The sequence below is a fragment of the Ascaphus truei genome, unplaced genomic scaffold (assembly GCF_040206685.1).
Source record: "Ascaphus truei isolate aAscTru1 unplaced genomic scaffold, aAscTru1.hap1 HAP1_SCAFFOLD_716, whole genome shotgun sequence".
Classification (NCBI taxonomy): Eukaryota; Metazoa; Chordata; class Amphibia; order Anura; family Ascaphidae; genus Ascaphus; species Ascaphus truei.
Window position 1 is genome coordinate 120001 of NW_027457050.1, and position 21977 is coordinate 141977.

General features: G+C 41.6%; 1 long non-coding RNA gene across 2 annotated transcripts in view; it reads right to left on the reverse strand.

Annotated features, from left to right (window-relative positions):
- Positions 1 to 20418, reverse strand: part of LOC142486034 (uncharacterized) — a 21748-nt gene extending 1330 nt beyond the window's left edge. Inside the window, exons 1-3 of one of the 2 annotated variants that reach the window (XR_012798768.1) lie at positions 20280 to 20418; positions 18943 to 19082; positions 17749 to 17826 (exon numbers count right to left, since the gene is read on the reverse strand). This is a non-coding gene — a long non-coding RNA (uncharacterized LOC142486034). Of the gene's footprint in view, positions 1 to 17157; positions 17827 to 18942; positions 19083 to 20279 lie in introns of those variants that run through there. The other variant, XR_012798767.1, reaches the window with a different exon arrangement.
- Positions 20419 to 21977: the final 1559 nt, after the last annotated feature.

Consider the following 21977-nt stretch of genomic DNA (forward strand, 5'->3'; position numbering starts at 1 on the left):
CCTTTTATGATTGAGTTATAACATAGCTATTAGAGCTAGGTTTCTGGACTTTTATTGTGTTTAGGCATAGTGTTTATTATTATTTTATTACAGCTACTTTTTAGTAATTGCACTGTTATTAATTCTGACCACTAATTCTCACTGCCATTATAATCTCTCTCTAGCCACAACCAAATTGCTATATCAGCTATATTATTTATTGGTTATACCAGGGGAGCACAAACTTTTGCAGCTAGTCCCACTGCCTTCCCTCTGCTGGTGCTCGCGCCCCCCCCGTCTTACCTTGATGCGGCGTCACGTGACCTGCAGCGGCATTTGACGAGGGTGACGTCACATGACCCCGCGGCGTAATTTAACATACTGTGCTATATGTATGCACACACAGTAATCTGGGTCCAAAAAAACCTACCTTCCTTTATCAAGTGTCGCCTTATGGTGAGTTATATCCTGCACTAAGCAGAGAACACAAACCACAATGTTGCACTTGAAAAAGTCTCGGCCACACTCTCACATATTATGATATGGAGGGTATCGTGAGATTATTATAAAGAAAGGGTACTCAGAGTTTGTATAAGAAAAGGTTTATCATTTATTGTATCACAACAATATTCAGAAATATCAGAAATATCAAAAATATCAGAACAAGCTTCTTATAAGCTAATGGCTAGCAGTTACAGTATGTTACCAATCCATTCCTAACTATGCAGAGATTATAACTAGATATGCATTGTCAATACTCACAAACCAAAAGATATTACGATAGGTCAGCCAGTCCCAGCTCAAGTCTCATCTGTGTGACTTCACACCTAAGTTCGGTTATCTCTCTAACATGGAGTCGGGCAAACCTATTATAGGGTGCATTATCTGCTGCGTACGTGTGTCACGTGTCATGTGTCCATGCTCTGTGGTTTGTGACGTATGATGTTTATGATTTAGGAATTACAGTTAGTGACGTATGATGTTTACGATCTAGGAATTACAGTTAGTGACTTATGATATTTCATAAGTTACCGTTCAAACCACGGCGTGTTTACCGGTGTTAGTTCCCCTTTTATGTCTATGTAACTTGTCCCAATATCCTGCCACTTCTGAGCAAAACAAGCTATTATTTCTAAGACAAGAAAACCAGGATTTTAACAGTATACTCTAAGCTATACTAGGCCTTACAATGATACTATGTATATATGTACCTGTGACCTGTATTCATTATGCGTTATATGCCAGAAAATACCTGTAATCCATAACGCCCTCTCCTACACATAATTATCATATTTTTGCAAATGCAGAAAAACTATCAAAGCAGAAAATATTCATTATGTGTACATTTGGAAGACAGTGTCACAGCTCTCTGATGTTGATGAGCTTGAACTCACAGGAGTATGTGACTGATCGCCAAAACACCCACAACTGCGCATATGTGCACAAGTTATTCCACGATGGGAAGGTATCAATTTGTAAAAATCACCCAATTGTAAAGCGGGTTGATGTTGACGTTCATACATACTCAAAAGCGTAGTATTCCAACGGGCACCAAAACAATGTTGATGTTTATTACCTGAACATGCAAGCAAAGTGGTACAATTATATGACCCGTGGCTAACAATGCTGATATGAAATTTCTTCAATTGTATAAAAAGACATTTGAAATATTTGACGGTGAATGTCTCTACACTTGAAGTTGGGTTGATCACCAAGAGATAGCAAAGATTTCACTTGCCAAAAATTACATAACATTAGCAAGCTACGCGGTAGCAATGTCCCATTTGGTGTTAAAACTGAAAACGGTCCAGAGGAAGCAAGAGAGTCCTGATACATAAAATCTATCATCGTGTTGTGAACTGCATGCACTTTGCGGGGTTTCCGATGTGGCAAAACCAGTTCATCTAAGTACATCCTCATGGAGGTTTGATAGGAACGTGGTAGACGCCAGATTTGTGAAGTATCTTTCTTTTCGTCTGTGTCCTTGCAACAAAGCATACTGCAGCAGGTTAGATTTGACCTGTGTGCTTAAAACAGTATATTAGTATCTAGGTAAAAATATAAGAATATATGCTAGAAAGCAAAATGTGATTAAGCTGAACGCCTCTTCATCTTCATCTTCGGAAGAAATGAGAAAATACGAAGCAAAATAACAAGGATTATTATCCCTAAAATAAAAAACAATAGTGGTTTCAAATAACCTAGGATTCCAAACGCATTTCCTAGTCCACTAAAAATACTTTTACCAGTAGTTTGTAGGCTAGTGCCTATTTTCGTCAAAAAATTACCTGTCATTGGCCAAAAAGTTTTCAATGATTCACCTAGTGTAGTTAACCACTGGGGAAAATCACCCGGGTGTAAATCAACACGTAGTAATTCACAGTGAACTCTCTGTAAAAGGGTATGTACTATATCATGTGTGAACCCTATAGTAACCTTCATTTTCTTTAAATGTGCCAAATAGGCTGTCATGTGAGGAAGGATCAGTGTGATAGCTGGTACCTGGAAATGTACTCCAGATGTGAGTGTCTGATGTAACAGAGGTGGAATAAATGTAGTACCATAACACTGTATACTCTCATTAACCGTGACAAGTGATGCCTGAAAAGGAGGAATATCGCAATCCTCTTCTGTAGATAATACTATGTAACTCCCATTATCTAAGCTGTGAATTAATGTAAAAGGAGTTTGAATAGGCATTACAGTTATCGGGCAGTTGCTACCTTGCATTTGATCATTGCAAGGCATGTGCTGTACAATGTCATCACAAATTAAATAACCTCTATCAACACATCTTATAGTGCTGATGAAAAATTCACGATCACATTTCACAGACATGTACTGAAATGGTTGATCAACCTGCACCCTTGCGAAATAAGAACCTGTGTGTGTTATGTGTCCAAAATTAAGCAGTTCCCAATTTGTTGTATACACGTCTCCTGGAATAAATAATTCATAGTACAAAAATACTTCCCATAAAGAGTCATCAGGGTTATGAACCCGTCTGTGGTTTCTTTCTCGTATGTCATAAACTGTGGTTTGTGAAACATATGCCAGGATCTCAGATTCTTTCGGACTTAAATTGAGAGTCTGTGTGATCAAAGTGAGATTTAAAAGTGATATGTCAACCTTTTTACTTTGCAATGTTAACCTGATAGAAGTAATGTGATTAAGAATAACCAAAGCTTTAATTTCTTCAGATAACACTGTTATGTCTGAAATTGTGTAGGAAGCAAATTTTATCATGTGATCTCTTAACACCAAAATACCTCTCCTTAATTCTTCATCATTTGAGTCAGAGATTTGACTTATAACAGAAACAGAATCACTCAGCAGGTGTCCTGTGGTTATAAGAACATCATCGTTAGTAAGCAATTTTCTTGTAGATGTTTTACTTGAAACTTTACATTCATTCATGAACTCTGTGTCATTTTCATAATACACTATGGCATTAATTGTTGCATTCGTACCCCACATTGCCTCTGAGTAGGGCATGTTAACAATATTATGTGTGGTGCACGTATCATAATCACAGGGTTTATCATTTGGAGCTATTTGAACATTCATCAAATCGCTCATTGCCCTGATTACCGTGTCTACATTTATATGCAAACTATCATTGAGACATTTCTGGAACAGGGAGTAGACTTTGTAATTAGGTTTCATAATCATTATTCGCTCCACACACCAAAAACCTCGTAACCCAGAAAAATGTAAAAATCCTTGATCAATCATTTTCGGTTGCCAGTTAAAATAGCCTTGCGTGAGATTGTAATAAAAAGAACACGGTTTACAATCGTATTTGAATACTGTAGTGTCCTTATCACAGATTCCTTCATTAATCAATTTCTCCAATGTGATACCACACGCATTCTTGAAACCTTTACATGAATGGCTGTAGTATGTAGTATTGGTAAATGTAGCAAAGCGTGGTTGAGTGCAAGTGTCCCATGCCGTAGGTTCACGAAACAACATACCATCACCTTGTGTATTCCATTCTTTCGGGAGTGCTGCTGTCTGTAGCTGTCCAGTTTTAGCATCTTCCATCACATCTTGAAGTTTGTGTAACAGGTCCTCAGCGGTTATTGATGAGTTCCACCATTCTGAGTAAATACTGTCAGTGCAAAAAACAGCAGAAGTATAAGGTCTTACCCCTCCAGGTATTCTGTACTCTTCTTCTTCAGCACCTTCCCAGAATGCCACTCTTGGATCAGTCTGTCCGTTGGGAACGAATCCGTTCTGAGTGATTTGACCTGTATTCAGATAGAAAATAGGGTATTGCTTATACCTTATATTGTCCATGGTCACACCAGGCCGAGGGCAATGATCAGCTTTCAGCTCCTTCGTTGGCCATTTACGTGTTCCTTGAAAGTCAATGAAATAGCAATGTCCAAATTCAGCATGACAACGTTGTTCACGGTAGCTTTGCTGCTTCCAATGGTCATGAAGGGGTAAATCATATTTCAGGCTTGTAGATTGCAGCTGTTGCATCTGTGCATTCAGATGTTGTGTCACCAGCTTCCTTCCTTCTGGCGTAGTTACAGCAGCGGCAGCTCTTATTCGAGCAAAAGCCGCTGGCTGTATGCGGCTGGGAAGCGGGTAGCCGCGGCGCGTGGCGGCGCACTGTGACGTCACAGTCACACGCGCGCCCGGCTTCCCCGTCTTCCCCGGCTTCCGCAGGCTTCCCCGACACCCCTGGAGATGAAATTAAGGTAAGCGGGGTTGCGGGGAAGCAGAGGGGCAGAGCAGAAGCCGGGCTCGGGGTCCGGAAGGAGAGTAAATTGCGCGCGAGGTGGAGGGGGTGTGCATGTGGGAAACGCGGCGGCGCGCGGTTATTACTGGCGGCAGCTGGGGTAGATCCCGGCATGCCGCCGGCATTTAGTGCGATAAAGTATGTCGCTACTGTATACCAGCTTCTTTAGCTAGCACAGTAGAATCAAACAGCACAACCTGTGAAATCCCCAAAGTCTTTCGTTTCTGGATGATAGGTTTAGGAAACGGCTTCCAATACACACCTTGAGGTATACCCACCGACTGTACCTCCACCGGTTTCAAATCGTAGTGTAGTCCTCGTTTCACGATTCCGGAGTCTGGTGTGGTAATACCGTGTGCTGCTGTACGTTTCCAGTCGATGATCTCTCCTTCTTGCTGAGTCACAAAATGCCATTGTAACCTGAAAATAACGCTGGCCGATATTGCTAGAAAAGCAAAACAGATTGAGAGACACAAAATAGTCTTTAACAGTCTTTTCTTTGTGATCACCTTAGCCATTGTTTGACAGGCCTTCCGGTAAATATTGCGTTGATCCGGTATGGCAGGTAACACATATATATGTCTTTGGTCACTGTCAGGGAAGTCAGCTTCAGCTTGTAGGACCTCACCTGCGTGATTATTTTCCACATCCTGTTGTCTTGCAATCTGTGCTTCGAGAGGCTGCAGCTCCATCGAAGTCTGTCGCAGATACGGTGTCTCCTCCATCTTGAACAGTGTCGTTACTGCAATGTGCTGTAGGTTTAAGATTATCAATACTCACTTTTCTTTCTCTGCCTTTAGTATCTTGGATAACAAAGGTTCTTTCATTTATCTTTTTCAGTATCGAGGTAGGTTTCTTCCACTTAGGCCGCAACGGCTTTACTTTAGCAACCCTCTCCTGGACCGAATGTCCAATCTGCGGCGTCCAAGCTGCAGGATTACGTGGTGTGTGGGCTGTATGGGAAAAAGAATCCCTCAATTCCTGTAAAATTAATATTTGTTCAAGTCTCCCTGGGACAGAAATAGAATCATTAGTAAACTGTGTATTCATAGGAGTACCATATAATAGTTCATGTGGTGTTTTACCAGTTATTGTGTTAGGAATATTATTTAGGCCAATTTGAACTGTAACTAAGAGTGGATACCACTGTGTAGGACGATTAGATAGCATTTTGGTTAAAAGTCGTTTTACCTCGTAATTTTACGTGCAACGATTCTAGCGATTTCCAGAATGTGACGGCGAGCTGAATGCCCAATCAATACCTAATATTGCGGCCCACTCCTTGGTTTCTGCTGCTGTGAAAGCAGGTCCACCATCGGAATGAAAGGCCTTGGGCTTAGCCACACTTACTAAGGTGTTGAGACAATTAAGCGTAGAGCTAGATGTCGCACTACGAACGGGGTATAACCACGTAAACCTTGTACAAGCATCAACACAAACCAAAACATGTTTGTAGGAATGTGATGCTGGCAAAGGTCCAATATGGTCGAAATATATTAAATCAAACGGTTTGTTCGGTATTGCATTAATAATAAATGGTGGGGTCTGATGATTAGGACTGTTTACCAACCGACATGGTTTACAGTTGCTTAGAACTGTCTTAACTGTTTTCCTCATGTTCGGCCACCAGTATTTGTGTTTCAGTGTCAACAAAACATTTTCTCTCCCTAGGTGAGGGTGTCCCACACTGTCGTGTGCTTGCGTAGCGATCTGCATCCTGCTTGCTACAGGGGGAACAATGAATTCATTAGCATCAATTACAACCATGCAATTATTGTTGACTTGTTTAAATGAGTATTTCTTAGGATACCCAGGTGGATTAGGCCTGGTAGCATCCAGACAAGCATACAACTCTGCATCGAGACTGGCTGACTTTGACTGTGCCCTTGTTAACACTTTGTTAACGGCAAATTTCTGACTTACAGTTTGCGCGAGACTATCTGCAAACTGGTTACCCATAGTATGAACCTATGAACCAAGCGTTCTGTGCGCTGGCTCGTGTACAATTTCAATATCAGGCTTTTGATCAAGATAGGCCGCAATGGCCTTCCACTTAGCTATATGCGTTAGTGGTTTCCTTTTGGCATTCAAAAATCCATTTGATCTCCAAACTGGTAGGTCCTGCAGTGCTGAACGTGCTAAATAAGCGGAATCTGTAACTATAAGTACATGTCCCTTAACTGTAAGTGCTTCTTTCATAGCAAAAGCTAATGCATGAATCTCTGCAAACTGTGCAGAGTGATCTCCTATAGGTAATTGCCAACTGTGCAACAAATTCATATGTGCGTCATATTTCGCAATCCCTGAACCTGCAGATTTATTCACTCCTTCTCTGCTGGAGTCTACAGCTGAACCATCTGTGTAGAAAATGCATGTATAAAAATCATTTGGGTGTGTTTGATTTTCCCATGTCACTCCTTCAAAAGGGGACGGGAGGTCATCTAGTGTAGTTAAGGTTTTATCATGCACAAAATGTATTTGAGGATCCTCTATAATTGTGTACCACTTTAACCAGCGGCTTCTTAACGCCTTCCTGTCCGGAATGGTCTGTTTCTGCAATGTTGCTAGTGAAGCTACTGAAGTGTATATATAGATATCCTGTCCCTGTGCCAAATCACGTGATTTCAGCACTGTGAGTGTAATCGCTGATAATAGATTTCAAGCGGCAAATATCTCTTCTCTGTATTTGTAAATACATAAGATAATAATGTAATTGGTACTGTTTCCATAGCATTATAAATTCTAATGTATGCAGCTAGAGGTGAAATGTTTACATAAGCTGACAATGGTTTTGTCGGGTCGCGCTGCGCTAAGTAGGAAGCATCATTAACTGCTGCTAATAACTTTCGCAATGTCTCATCCTCAACTGTTAACCATTTAAAAGGTGTTTTCGGTCTAGTCTGCTCTGACTTAATCTCGCGTGATGTTGCGTGATGTAATGGTTCAATCAGTACATTAAAATCTGGGATAAACGTCATTGAAAAATTCAGTAACCCAATAATGCTTCTTAACTGTTTTAGTGATTTAGGAACACTGATGTTGGAAACTTTTTCTCTGTAATTAGTAGAGAGGCCGCTGCCATTTTCAGCTATTTCAAAGCCTAAAAATGTCACAGTTTCTCTTGCAAGCTGAGATTTCTTTAGGGAAACAAGGTAACCTGCTTCTGTCAATGTAATTAACACTTCTGTCATAGCTTTAAAATGCTCTTCTTCTGTGTCATGTGATAGATAAACGTCATCAACATAAGTTTCTGTATTGTCAAATTTAGACAATAGTGAGACTACGTCTGCTGTAAATAAAGCTGGACTATTTACAAAACCTTGTGGTAAGCGTGTAAAAACCAGTTGTTTACCTTGCCAGGTAAATGCGGTTAGCCAATAACTCTCAGGCGTGATTGGATGAGAAAAGTACCCATTGCTTAAATCATATGTAGTTTTAAAGCGTTTACGCTGTAATCCGTTTAAGATTGAAGGTGAATGTGTGTTCTGTGCTGTCACTGAAGGTGTGACTCTGTTCACTTCCCTATAATCTAACACCATTCACCATGAACCATCTTTTTTAGCCACTGGATATACTGCAGTATTCATTTGGCTATACTGTTCAAGCAGTACTCCTTGTTTAAGCAAATCATTGATTACAATTTGTATGCTTGGTAAGGCGGCATGATTAATTTTATATTGTGCCTGTTTCTTTGGAAGTGTAGAACATGTATTAATATTATGTACAATTCCTTTTCTTAATCCCACCTGATTTTCCCATTGTTGAAAAATATATTTGTGTGTCATTAACCAATTATACAATTTTGTTTTATCATTAAAAGCACTTTCATTACATTGATCTGTGATAATTTTTTCCAAGTCAAATTTCACAGTCAATTCCGTCTGCTTGCGGTTTTCTGTAACTTCCTCTTTTATTGTAAAGAAGGAAGCCACATCTTTGTATGCTATTAGAAAGTCACAATCTAATCTGTCATGTTCAACTAATTCAATAGAAATCTTTCTGTCATTAATTTTTAAGTCTAAATAATATGAAGGATAAGTGCCATTTCCTTCAATTGTTTGTATCGTGATGTCGTGTACATAATTTTCATCTATTAAAATATCAGTTCTTACAAGGGATATGTCGGCTTGTGTGTCTAATAGGCCAGTATAATCTTTTCCCTTGTAGTGAATGTGTAACGTTAAGTTTGTCATTCCTCAAAGAGGAGGTCTGCAGGGAAGTGAGTTATCTTCCCAACAAACTTCTCTGTGGTCGCTGGTGTCGCTGCTGCAGCTTGCTTAACCTCACGTTGGCTATTTGTCAATCCTGAAGTCTGCGTAGCAAAACCTGTACGCTTGTCACGAAATTTAGTTTCGCTAGTCTTGCCTTGCCAATATCTGTCAGGATTTTTAATGTATTGTCTCAGATTATATCTGGACACTGCACCCTCATTACGAGCTTGCTGTTCAAAGCGTGTAGTTTGTGGTGTAGTCTGTGGTGTAGGAGTGTCTTGTCTATTGTTAGATAGCAGTATCTTGCCCCAGGTCCCCACGGGCCAAATTGAATTTCAAATGCCAGAGTTTCACCATTAATCAGATTTCTCTGATACTGATTCCTCATTAAAACATTCAGATCTGCAACTCGTGCAAAATCTGTAACAGCCATGATATACTATATATATATATAATGAAAATTGTACCTTCTCTTTTATAAAGAGGAAATAGCATACACGTGTACTTTCAAGATTAAATGGGTAACGTAAGATTTATTATACAACTCATGAGTAATTAACCACGTTGGGGCGCCATAATCTGGGTTCAGAAACCTACCTTCCTTTATCAAGTGTCGCCTTATGGTGAGTTATATCCTGCACTAAGCAGAGAACACAAACCACAATGTTGCACTTGAAAAAGTCTCGGCCATACTCTCACATATTATGATATGGAGGGTATCGTGAGATTATTATAAAGAAAGGGTACTCAGAGTTTGTATAAGAAAAGGTTTATCATTTATTGTATCACAACAATATTCAGAAATATCAGAAATATCAAAAATATCAGAACAAGCTTCTTATAAGCTAATGGCTAGCAGTTACAGTATGTTACCAATCCATTCCTAACTATGCAGAGATTATAACTAGATATGCATTGTCAATACTCACAAACCAAAAGATATTACGATAGGTCAGCCAGTCCCAGCTCAAGTCTCATCTGTGTGACTTCACACCTAAGTTCGGTTATCTCTCTAACATGGAGTTGGGCAAACCTATTATAGGGTGCATTATCTGCTGCGTACGTGTGTCACGTGTCATGTGTCCATGCTCTGTGGTTTGTGACGTATGATGTTTATGATTTAGGAATTACAGTTAGTGACGTATGATGTTTACGATCTAGGAATTACAGTTAGTGACATATGATATTTCATAAGTTACCGTTCAAACCACGGCGTGTTTACCGGTGTTAGTTCCCCTTTTATGTCTATGTAACCTGTCCCAATATCCTGCCACTTCTGAGCAAAACAAGCTATTATTTCTAAGACAAGAAAACCAGGATTTTAACAGTATACTCTAAGCTATACTAGGCCTTACAATGATACTATGTATATATGTACCTGTGACCTGTATTCATTATGCGTTATATGCCAGAAAATACCTGTAATCCATAACAACAGCTGTCTCTTACACATACAAATACTGTTTTTACATCCCTATACATCAATAGGGACCACAAAGTATCCACACACACTTTTAGTTGTGCTACAAACTCTCACATTTCCACACCCACCCACACCATTTATATCCACTCCCACTCCACACACACCTTTTGTAAAGCACTGTATATACTGTGGGCTCTCCATTCATTTTCATTCACACTGATACACACTCTTTCATCACTTGCTTTCAGGAACCTTTTGACACCTCTAGGCATAAAACACATCCACACCGGGGGAAGACCAGCACAGATAACATTCCAAGAGACACTGTTTTTAAGTATACCTTTTGCTTGCTTCATTCATTGTAACATCGCCGGAAGAAGAGATCAGTGTATCTCGAAAGCTCGCACAAATAAAAGCATTTCGTTAGCCACAGAACGGTATCATCTATTTATTTTTTGATTATTGAAGCTCGGCTAACACGGTACTGATACCTCTATATATATATATATTGCGCGCGCACATACATATAACGTTTTATCCAACTTTTTGATTTATCATTTGTAGAGAAAATGAACACGCCAGAAGTGCTATTTTTCAAAATGTAACATCTCTACTGATTAGTGTAAAATGATACTTCATATAAAGCAGGTTATGGGACCCAGTATAAAATGACCTTCATGTTTCTTATCACATCCCAGTATATGGATACTTTCTATTATCTCAAGCTGCTAACATGTGACAGGGCTCAGAGTCTGAGCCCAGAATGTGACATACAGAACATTCTAATTCTACTGCACCGACACACTTTATTCGAGCAAATACCCGGTATGTACCTGGCAGATACCTGGAATAAGCCACTACTAACCTCTGACAAGCCCCGTTGCATTTGCCTTCCCAGCCTGGGTTCATGCCTGGCTGATGGGCGGCTGATCTGTTAAATGATAATGATTAGGATTTAATAGGCTGCAATGCTTCGCGTGTCTACCAGATGGCATAAATTCATGAATTGTAATGCAGTTTATATATATATATACTGTGCAGTATTGCAGCCAGCGGGAATAAAATGCTTCAATCCCTGCTTGGAAAATAACTCAATGTACTCGGGCAGAAAACAGTCACAAACCTCAATACACCCGGGTATACCCGAATTCGTGGGACTAGCCAAGCTCGAATAAAGTGTGTCGCCAGTGTAAATTTCAAAAAATATTGTGTTGATTTCTGACCTGACTGCCGTGGTTACAGCTCAACCACTCTGTTCTACTGTATGTCACCACTTTCTGCCACAACCAGCTGACGGTGGATCTGCAAGGAGTTCAATGCTCATTGGCATCACATCAGTGGCTTGGTTGACGTATCATTTCTCCAGCTTTTTATTGTATTGTTTTTAAATAGATTATATTTATTTAGTTGAATAGATATTTATTTAGTTTAATAGATATTTATTTAGTTTAATAGATTATATTTCTAAGTTTAATAAGTTATATTTCTTAGTTTAATAAGTTATATTTCTTAGTTTAATAAATTATATTTCTTAGTTTAATAAGTTATATTTCTTAGTTTAATAAATTATATTTCTTAGTTTAATAAGTTATATTTCTTAGTTTAATAAGTTATATTTCTTAGTTTAATAAATAATTTTTCCTAAAGGGGTCAGCTAAGAAAGTTCGGATCAAGAGGAGCCGCACAGCTTAAAGACAGAACATTTCCAAGGGAGATGGAGACAATTTGGGTAAGATCTGATTAAAGGACAACCTTTGAGGAAGGAAAGGGTGATGGGGGAGTCTAAGAGGGGGGTGAGAGAGCAAGGTGGTGTGTCAGATTGGGGCAGAGCAAGAGAACGCAAAAATGATGGGGATTTGCTGCACACCAAAAAAAAACAATAAGTAGTGATACTTTTACCGGTGCCCCTTAGTCTCAGGGAAGACCGGCATTTCGTCCAATGGATACAATATGATTGATGGGAAAGGGCACACGGATTTGAATAAAAAAAGATAATTTATTGTGCCACAGACTACAATGTTTCGGCTGCTGGCCTTTCTTTGCTGGATTTAGTGGGTTTAGCCACTTTACCTGAGAAAGACCAGCAGGCCGAAATGTTGTTCTCTATGGCAGTGCAAGAGAAAACAGGTTGGGGTGGGTGGGTTCTCGCAAAGTCGCCGACCCATGGGTGAGTGTCTCCGGTGGAAACTAGTCCTGGACCCCGGGAAAGCTGTCTGTGGCCCATACAAGCTGAGTAACATGTAGAAAGGACACGTGTATGTTCAGAATGAGTTAGCATGGTATTTTGAGAGGCACCATAGCAGGTCAGTGCAAGTCAGTGCAGAGCACTGCAAGGTCAGTCAATATGAGGAAGGGTCCGATGGAGGAGTTGGAGGGTCCCAGAATATCTCTTAAAGCAGGGGTGCGCAAATCGAGGGGCACGACATTTTCTTGGGAGGAGGGGCTCGGCACTTACAGAGGCCCCTCGCTCTTCCCCACAGCATTTAAATTAAATGCCGGAGATCGCGCGCAAGGCCTCTGTAAGTTCCCTTTCCTTGTCTCCGGCGGCTTCTGGCGACAGCAACGTGGCGTCACATGATGTGGCATTGCCATAGCAACGTGATATCACATGACGTCGTTACATCAGAACGTCGGAGACAAGGTGGGGAAGGTGGAGGGGGGAGCAGGGGAAAAGGTTGTGCAACCCTGTCTTAAAGCATTGTCCTGCATACAGATCAGAGGCCAAGAATGGATATGGATATCCGATATGAAGCCGGAAATAAGACAGAAAAGACCGTTTCGGGGGAAGAAGGTGAGTGATGAAATAGCCGTCACTGTGTAACTCTTCCAATTACCTGCAACTTCATGCAGAGAAATAGCAATACTTGTTTTTAACGTGCTAAGCGCCTAATGGGGAATTTAACTGCTGAGAGGTTAAGGGCGTTACTAACCCAAACTCAGCGACGTTTCTGTGTCTCTGTGATAACTCCCCCAAGACATGCCTGAAAACCAGAGGTAACTCAATGTATTTTTGATAAATAGAAACATGACCTTCTGGGGTGGGGTATATAATGGGTACTGGGCCTGGGGAGGTGGGTATAACGGGTACTGGGCCTGGTGAGGTGGGTATAACGAGTACTGGGCCTGGGGAGGGGCGTATAACAGGGTACTGGGCCTTGGGAGGGTTGTATAACTGGGTACTGGGCCTGGGGAGGTGGGTATAACGGGTATTTGCCCTGTGGAGGGCGGTATAACGTGGTATTGGGGATGGGGTATAAGTGGCACAGGAGCTCTTGCGATACAGAGTATCACTGTCCCTGGTTACAAACACTTCATGTCTCCTGCAGATCAGGACACGCACGAAGGTGGTGCCCTTTGTGCCACCAGACGACGAGGCGGGCTACGAGGCGGACGACGAGGCATACGACAAAGCGGGCATCAAGTGGAAAAATGAGGTGGGCTACAAGGCGGCCGATGACGCAGACGTCGTGTACGATGACCAAGGAGCATACGACAGGTGTGGCCGGATCTGCTGCTTCACCTTTTTTAGGCGGAGAAGACCCCGGGAGCAGGTAGGAGAATACGAGAGGTGCGGACAGATCTGCTGCTTCACCTTTTTTAGGCGGAGAAGAAGCCAGGAGCAGGTAGCAGAGGAGCCAGGGCGTAGATACAGGGGTATTCTAGGGGCCCTGAGAAGTTGGTTTGACCGCAGGAGAGGCAGATAAGATCAGGAAGGCTGCGGGAGGGGCAGGTACTAGAGGGAGATAGGGATATTGGGCGTGAGAGGGTGAGAGAGAACAAGGAGCAGGGCCGGAGCACGGGTTTCATGTGCCCAAGGCGAAACTTAAAATTTGTGCCCCAGTTGTATAAAAAATAATAAGATAAATAAAATAATAAAATAAACAGTGGCGTAGCTATCGGGGCTGCAGGGGGTGCGACCGCACCCCAGCGCGACGCAAAATAAAAATAAAAGGGCGCCAAAATACTGGATAAAAAAAAGAATAATAATTTTAAAAAAAAGATAAATAAATAAAATAATAAGAGGAAAAAATAATAATGATTATTAATGCGCCCCTAGGAGCTCTGCGCGCTAGGCGACCGCCTAATGACCGGCCGGCCCTGCGAGGTATGCGGGAGGAAAAGGGGTGAATGGGATAGATATGCAGGGGGATGGGGGAGCAGGTGAGTTATACACAGGGGCACAAGGGCCCCATCACCCGCATCTCTATATACTGAGTGTGCCCCTGTGTATAACAACGCTGATCTGTGCTGCTCCATCTGATCTCACTGCGCAGTGATCCAGGGACCATCCGATCGCCATTTAATGGGGTCAGGAAGGAATTTTTTTCCCCCATTGCACAGCAGGGGTTATGTTTCGCCTTCCTCTGGATCACAGCAACAAACTGCCCTTTGTGCATGAATTATCAGTGAGATCTTTATACACCCTGCATTGGTCTTCACCCCTTTGCTGCCGGAGGGGCCTGCAATGCATTGCTCTGCGTGTTACTATATCGCTCTGCAATGTGCTGCAGGCCCCTCCCAGCAAAGAGATTAATTATTTCAATAAAATACTCTCTTTAATCCAACCTATGTGTAGTGTCTTTTCTATCCGTTGTATCTATTGCTAACAGCTCAGTGATTCTTCCCCAGGACGCTGCACTAGTGTCACGCTGCCAAGCCCGGGTGTGAAGAAGGTTTATACGGTCACATATACACTTCTGCCAAAACACTAGTGAAAACAGTAAGCCCCTCTGAACTCATATCTTTTATTACACAAAACGGTATCTAAAAAGGTAAAAATAACATACATGGGATTCTGCTACAAATATCTCTCTAATTACAAACCAATTAGCAAATCATTCAGATTAGAGTCGAGCGAAAAGAAAGGGTTAAGTATCTCATGTACAGTATATGCAGTGTAGGCTGTTCTGCAGCATTACATGCAGGGGGCAAAGGTTAGGGGATATAAGTAATGCTGATCTCAGAGCTGACCGGCTGACCTGCTCTACCGGCTGACCGGCTGACCTGCTCTACCGGCTGACCTGCTCTACCGGCTGACCTGCTCTACTGGCTGACCGGCTGACCTGCTCTACTGGCTGACCGGCTTCTCTTCTTTCAGCTAAATGACCTGAATTGTGGCCCCTGTATCTCCCAATTAAACGTTTTATTGGCATATTCTTGTTTGACTCATTCTATACAGACATTTTCTATATATTCACTGTGGGATTTGATAACATCTGTAAGATCTCTCAGAATATCACATTCTGTACGTTTGTGTTGAAGATTTTTCCATTCTCAATTTACTTAATATTAGTTTTTGGCATCAATTATTTATATCGAGTCCAAAATACCTTTATACAGAATGCTGTTCCCTTTAGCCCACAAATGCTGCTTCATTAAAGCCCATGGGTGGCACTTTATGCATTCTCAAACTTTTAGGCAACATCCCTAATTTCCAAAAGTGGGATTAAATCTGTACATATTTAAATGGTTAATTTTCTTACTCAGACTCCTAAATCCCTCCCCAAATATATCCGTTTCACATAAAAGTGTGTGCGCTTCTCCTTCCGCCTAACTGGCACGTCGTCCTTACGGGCGCCACTCCATGTAACTCCACGCTGCCCTCCAGTGGCAAAAGAAATAAGATACATTTACTATACTCGTCTGGCAGCTGCTCCCGTATAAGGTGGGTAACTCTGTATTAGGGGTCTTGGTAGACTATATTTTATACTTATGTCGGATAGATGAGGAATTAATATTCCTAACGGGTTATTGTGAGAGGCCTTAGATCTTATCCTATATGCACGCAGCCCTCGCCTCTCTGACCTTGAACACATACTTCAATCTGATTTTTTGAGACTTGAAACTGGATTTCTTAAAACAAACTGATTTTAAACACTGACAAGACTGTAACAATGGTATTTGGGTCCAGAGCTAAATTGCTAAAGCTGCCAATGACAGAGCTTCAGATAAAAACCAACTCTAATACCATCCTAGCCCCTGTTACTGGTTTGAAATATCTGGGCATTCAACTCCCATTTAACATTTGGGTTGCACATTGATACCCTGACATCCAAATCCTATGCCAAACTAGGTGTACTTTACAGGAACAAATTCTCCCTAAGGCCCTCATGCAGTAATCGCCTACAGCGATTCAGTAAGCCCAGAGAAGCTTGGGATTAGAGCAAAAATAACCGGTTTTTTTTTGGCCGGAAAATAAATAAATAAATAAAATCGGCAGACGCGCGGTGATAAGCCACTTTTCGGCACTGATCGCCAGTTTTTCAAACACGCTCAATTCTATAAGCCCTGATCAGCTTATTGCGGCTGATCGCCACTTTAAAATTGCTGTTTCTTCTCCAAATTGTCCAGCCACAAAAGTTGGAAAGAAGGTGGGGTGAAGCTGCGATGAAAATAAAATGCATGTGTCCCAGAGCTGATATCCATTAATATCAGCACCAGAGACCCCCGGCATGAATCCGATGCATAAAAAATGCATTTACAGGCAACTTCATTACCGCCAAGGCAATGAAGGGGTTATATACCCGTGCCAGGCTTATTGCGGGTAGCGGGGGTGGGTGAAGGTGGTATTTGGCCCTGGGTGGGTGTTTAGGCCTTGCCAGGGGGTTGTGGGATGACTTAACCTCTTCTTTAACTTAGCGGTTAATACCGCTAAGGTAATGAAGGGGTTAACCCCTCCCACTACCCCCCCCACCCGGTAGGCCTAAACACCCATCCTTGGGGCCAATACCCCGTTCACCCACCCCCGCTACCCACAATAAACAAAAATACACATAACAGCCCCACTGGCCACCTCCTAGGTCCCTAATAAACCATTACAATATTCATAAAACCATTATTTTGTTTACACCCAGGATTATTACATGGGATTAGGGCTATGTTATTCAGTGAGGGGTTGTATGTTTGTATTCGTAGGGACAGGCAAGGCCGGAGCCAGATGGGGTTCTCCTGCCTCTGTCCTCCCTGTCTCCTGACCCTTCCTGTAGCCGGACAAAGAAGAAGAAGCAGGCACACGGTCTTACTCAAAGGAGGTTTAATATGCCATAAAGTCCAACGTTTCGGCAGTCAAGGTGAAGGCTACAAACACAAGAAACAGTCACAATATATACCACCCCCCTGATACTCAGCCCTCCCCGCTCTGCCACATAACCAGGATGTTGACGCCCACCTGATGACATCAGAGCTACCATATGGCGCCCCCTAGTGACGTCAGACGTCTAGGTCTAAATCCCTGGCAATACAGCATAGAGCTGTCTTGGAGGACTGCAGCCACAGCCACACCTCTCCCCAGACTGAATACTCCCCCATGATGACGTCAGCGTGACCCGGCAGTCAGGGGAGGTAAGGGGGGGCGGGCGTGTACCAATCAAGACTGTACTCACAGGGCTGGACAAAGATGTATCCGTCGCCATGGGATCAGTGTCAGAGCAGGGAGGTGTGAGACACTCCTATAAATCACCCTGAAAGTGTAAATAAACCACACACCAAAATATTAATAAAGCATATGTGCACAAAACTAATACAGCAATATACTATTAAAACATGTGACTGTATACTGCTGATGACATCAGTATAATCCTGCAAAGTTACAGTGAAATGCCACATAAGAATATGCAGTACATCAGTATTTAGAATATACTAGTGTGTATACCTAGGTCAGAAATGGGTACACACAACCGGGGGGGGGGAGGGGAAGAGAGGATGGGGAAGGGGGAGGGAGGGAGGGGAAGGGGGAGGGAGGGAGGGGAAGGGAGAGGGAGGGAGGAGAAAAAAAGAATGGAAAAAAAACACACAAAAAGGATAATCTTCCCAATTGTTAAGTGCAGAGTCCATGGATGGTGCAAGATCAAATATGCCTGTAGAAAGACAAAAAATTACCTTCTATTAAGGAAGCATTTTAAATTCTGTTGCTCATTAAGACCCATACCGTTGCTGGTATTTAAAGCATGTATCCAGAATGCTTCACGTCTCAATAAGAAAGTCTCCCTATCTGGAGTGCCTTGTCTAGGTGCTACTGTCTCAATACCCATGATGCGTAAAGAGGCAACATTATGATTGTGTTCCACACAGTGTTGCACAAGAATAGAGGGATCCGTACCTTTTCGAATTACACTTTTATGTTCAATGAACCTTGTTTTTAACATTCTTATGGTCTTACCCACATAAAGAAGACCACATGGACACTTTATTACGTACACTACATATTCAGATCTACATGTGATTCTATTTTTGATTTTTATGATCCTCCCGCTTTGGGGGTGACTGAATTGACTACCGGTAGTCAGACTGTTACAGACCGAGCAGCTCATGCATCAAAAGTTACCCGGTCTGCCACCCTCCAGAAAATGAGGAGTTCTGTAGTTACCCTCATTATCTGTATGTATCAGGCTATCCGCCAGATTTCTCCCTCTTTTGAATACCACCATTGGTGGTACACAGCAACTTTCAGATAATATATCATCATTTTGCAGAATATGCCAGTGTTTAAGAATGGTAGATTTAATAAAACCACCAGCTTGACTGTATATAGTGGTAAATACAAGCCCGTCCTCCTTCTTATTTTTGGTAGCACTTACCTCTTTATCCAGTGCCCGGTTTAACACAGCAGGAGGATATACGCAGGTAGATATCCCCTAGCCAGGAATCTACCACGTAGTTCTCCAATAGCTGGTTTAATATGATCCTTCCTGCTCGTGATTTTGCAGACCTGGACTTTCTGTGAAAAAGGTAATGCATCAATAAGAGAAGGAGGATGATGGCTATCTGCCCTTAAAATTGCATTTCTGTCTGTATCCTTTCTAAAAAGATCAGTATGTAACTCCCCATTAGTCTGTGTAATGAGGACGTCTAAAAATGAGAGTTGCTGTGTACTCCATGTATTAGTGAGGAGGACCGGTGAATGGAGACCATTAAGATACTCAAAAAAAGATAACAGCTGATCCTCCGTACCTGTCCATATGAAAAACATCATCAATATATCTGTAATAGCTTTTAATATGCACCAGAAAGTCTGATTTGTAGATGTACTGCTCTTCGACATGTGTCATGTATATGTTGGCGTAAGCAGGGGCCATATTACTGCCCATTGCTGTCCCCTTAATCTGCAGGAAGAAATCACTCTCAAATCTAAAATAATTTTTATAGAGAATGAAATGTAAAATGAGCATAATGTATTCAATTGGAACAGTATCACTATAATGGCGAATGAGGGTGGCCTTGATTATCTCAAGACCTTCAACATGGGGGATTATTGTATAAAGGCTAGACACATCTAAACTAACCAGAATATGATTAGTCCCATCACCAGGTGAGTTTTTTAATTTGTCAAGGAAATCAAACGTGTCTTTGATGTATGAGTTGGCTGTCTGTGCTATAGGTTGTAGAAATGTGTCTACAATTTTTTCAAGGGGTTGATTTAATGAATTAATAGCAGCTATAATAGGCCGCCCCGGGGGATTGTTTAAATTCTTGTGTATTTTGGGCAAGGTATAGAAAATAGGGCATTTAGGATGCAACATAGTTAGAAACTCAGATTCAGGCTCTGTTATCCACCGGTTATTAACCCCCATTTGGATAATTTCCTTAATTTCTCTCACATAGTTAAAGGTAGGGTCCCTATCCAATTTAATGTAGCAGTTAATGTCACTCAGTTGTCTGATGGTTTCAGCTTTATAATCTGAGTAATTCTGCACTACTAGGGCACCCCCCTTGTCCGCACGCTTAATAATAATCTCATTATTATTAGTCAACATTTTTAATGCTTCCTTTTCCTGAACAGACATATTGTATGTAGCCCTATGTTTGTTTTTTTTGTACCTTGCAATGTCCCCCTTAACCAGTCGTATATATGTGCTGACTGATTGATTTTTAAATGGCGGGACAAAAGTGGATTTGAGCTTGCACATTTTGGTACCTTGATAAGAAGCCGAATTATCTGTCCCTTGCTGGTCAGTGGCCAAATTAACTGTCCCTTGTTGTTCATAGGAGGATTACCTGTCCCTGGTTGGATATTGGAATGCACCGATTCTGTAGACCTGTTACAAAAAAATGATTTAAGGTTTAATACACGTTCAAATTTAAATAGGTCAACCTCCAAATCAAAATCATTAAACAATATAGTAGGTACATATGAGGGCCCCCTAGCTAAGACAGACATTTCACATTGATTAAGAGTGTAATCAGACAGATTAACAACCAAGGTGTCCATACTCATTTCTGCTCCATTGTACGTAGGGGATAGGGTGATCTTCCCCTTCCCCTGGCCCCCGCGTCTAATTTTCCTTTTCCTTTCTCCTTGTCCTTGGATTGGCCTAAAAAAGGGGCCGGACTTTGGCCTCTCTGACGTTCTGTTGAGGAATGGGCTTCAGAGTCACTGGTGTGGACTTCTTGGACTCCCTGGGGTGCTCTCCCTCTTTGGTTTTTGCGTTGTTTGGGGTCTTGCTTCAGCCACGGGTATACTCTTCCATCTTTATAGTCATTAACAACTTTTTTGAATTTCAACTTCTTAAAGTGAATAAGATCACTTTTAATTTTTTTCCAGCTTGGTCTTAAGACTATCTAATGATTGTACAACGTCAGTACCAGGGCTAGACTGTTCAATGAGGATTTCCACTTTGAGTATATCCTTCCTTGTATGGCTAAGTTGTTCCCCCACCTCCTCAATAACCAAAATATTCAAGTCCAAAGAGGCCCTATTAAAGCTGCAGTTCAGTCTTTTTTTTTAAAATTTTTTTTTTTACTTCAATAGTTTCATGTGTGCAATCTCTAATTACCTAAAGAACTGTATAGCTGCAGGTCAATTCGTTCTCCATGTATTGATAGGCGAAATTTGGTGACATAATTAGTGAAGGGATCTGTTTTTCTTCTGCTTCTGTCTCTCAGTGGAAGCTCATGAATATTCATGAGCACTCCTGCATTGACATGTGCTAGAGGGAGGGCAGGGCTGACAAAGGGGTGTGCCAGGGCTTGTGACAGGACATGAAGGGGCAGTGCCTTAGCAAATGGCTGTTAAAATAGAATACAAGAAAATTGGTCTTTCAAAGTTGTTTTTTTAAAAACAGAAAATGCTAAAAGTATTTTTTCTTACTACAGAACTGATTTATTAAAAAAAACACACATGCAGGATATTGACTGAACTGCAGCTTTAAAGCATTGTCCTGCATACAGATCAGAGGCGAAGAATGGATATGGATATCCGATGTGAAGCTGGAAATAAGACCGAGAACAATACCGAAAAGACCGTTTCGAGTGATGAAATAGCCGTCACTGTGTAACTCTTCCAATTACCTGCAACTTCATGCAAAGAAATAGCAATGCTTGTTTTTAACGTGTTAGCGCCAAGGGGGAATTCAACTGCTGAGAGGTTAAGGGAGTTACTCACCCAAACTCAGCGACGCTTCTGTGTCTCTGTGATAACTCCCCCAGGACATGCCTGGAAACCAGAGGTAACTCAATGTATTTTTGATAAATAGAAACTTGACCTCGGAGACTGTGAGACCCCTCTCCTTCCCCCCCTTCCCTTGGCTTCCCAAACCCCACCATAACCAATACACAAATAACCACAAACACGAGGTCTGGCGGCCGCTGCTTTTTAGTAAAACTTCAATTAACC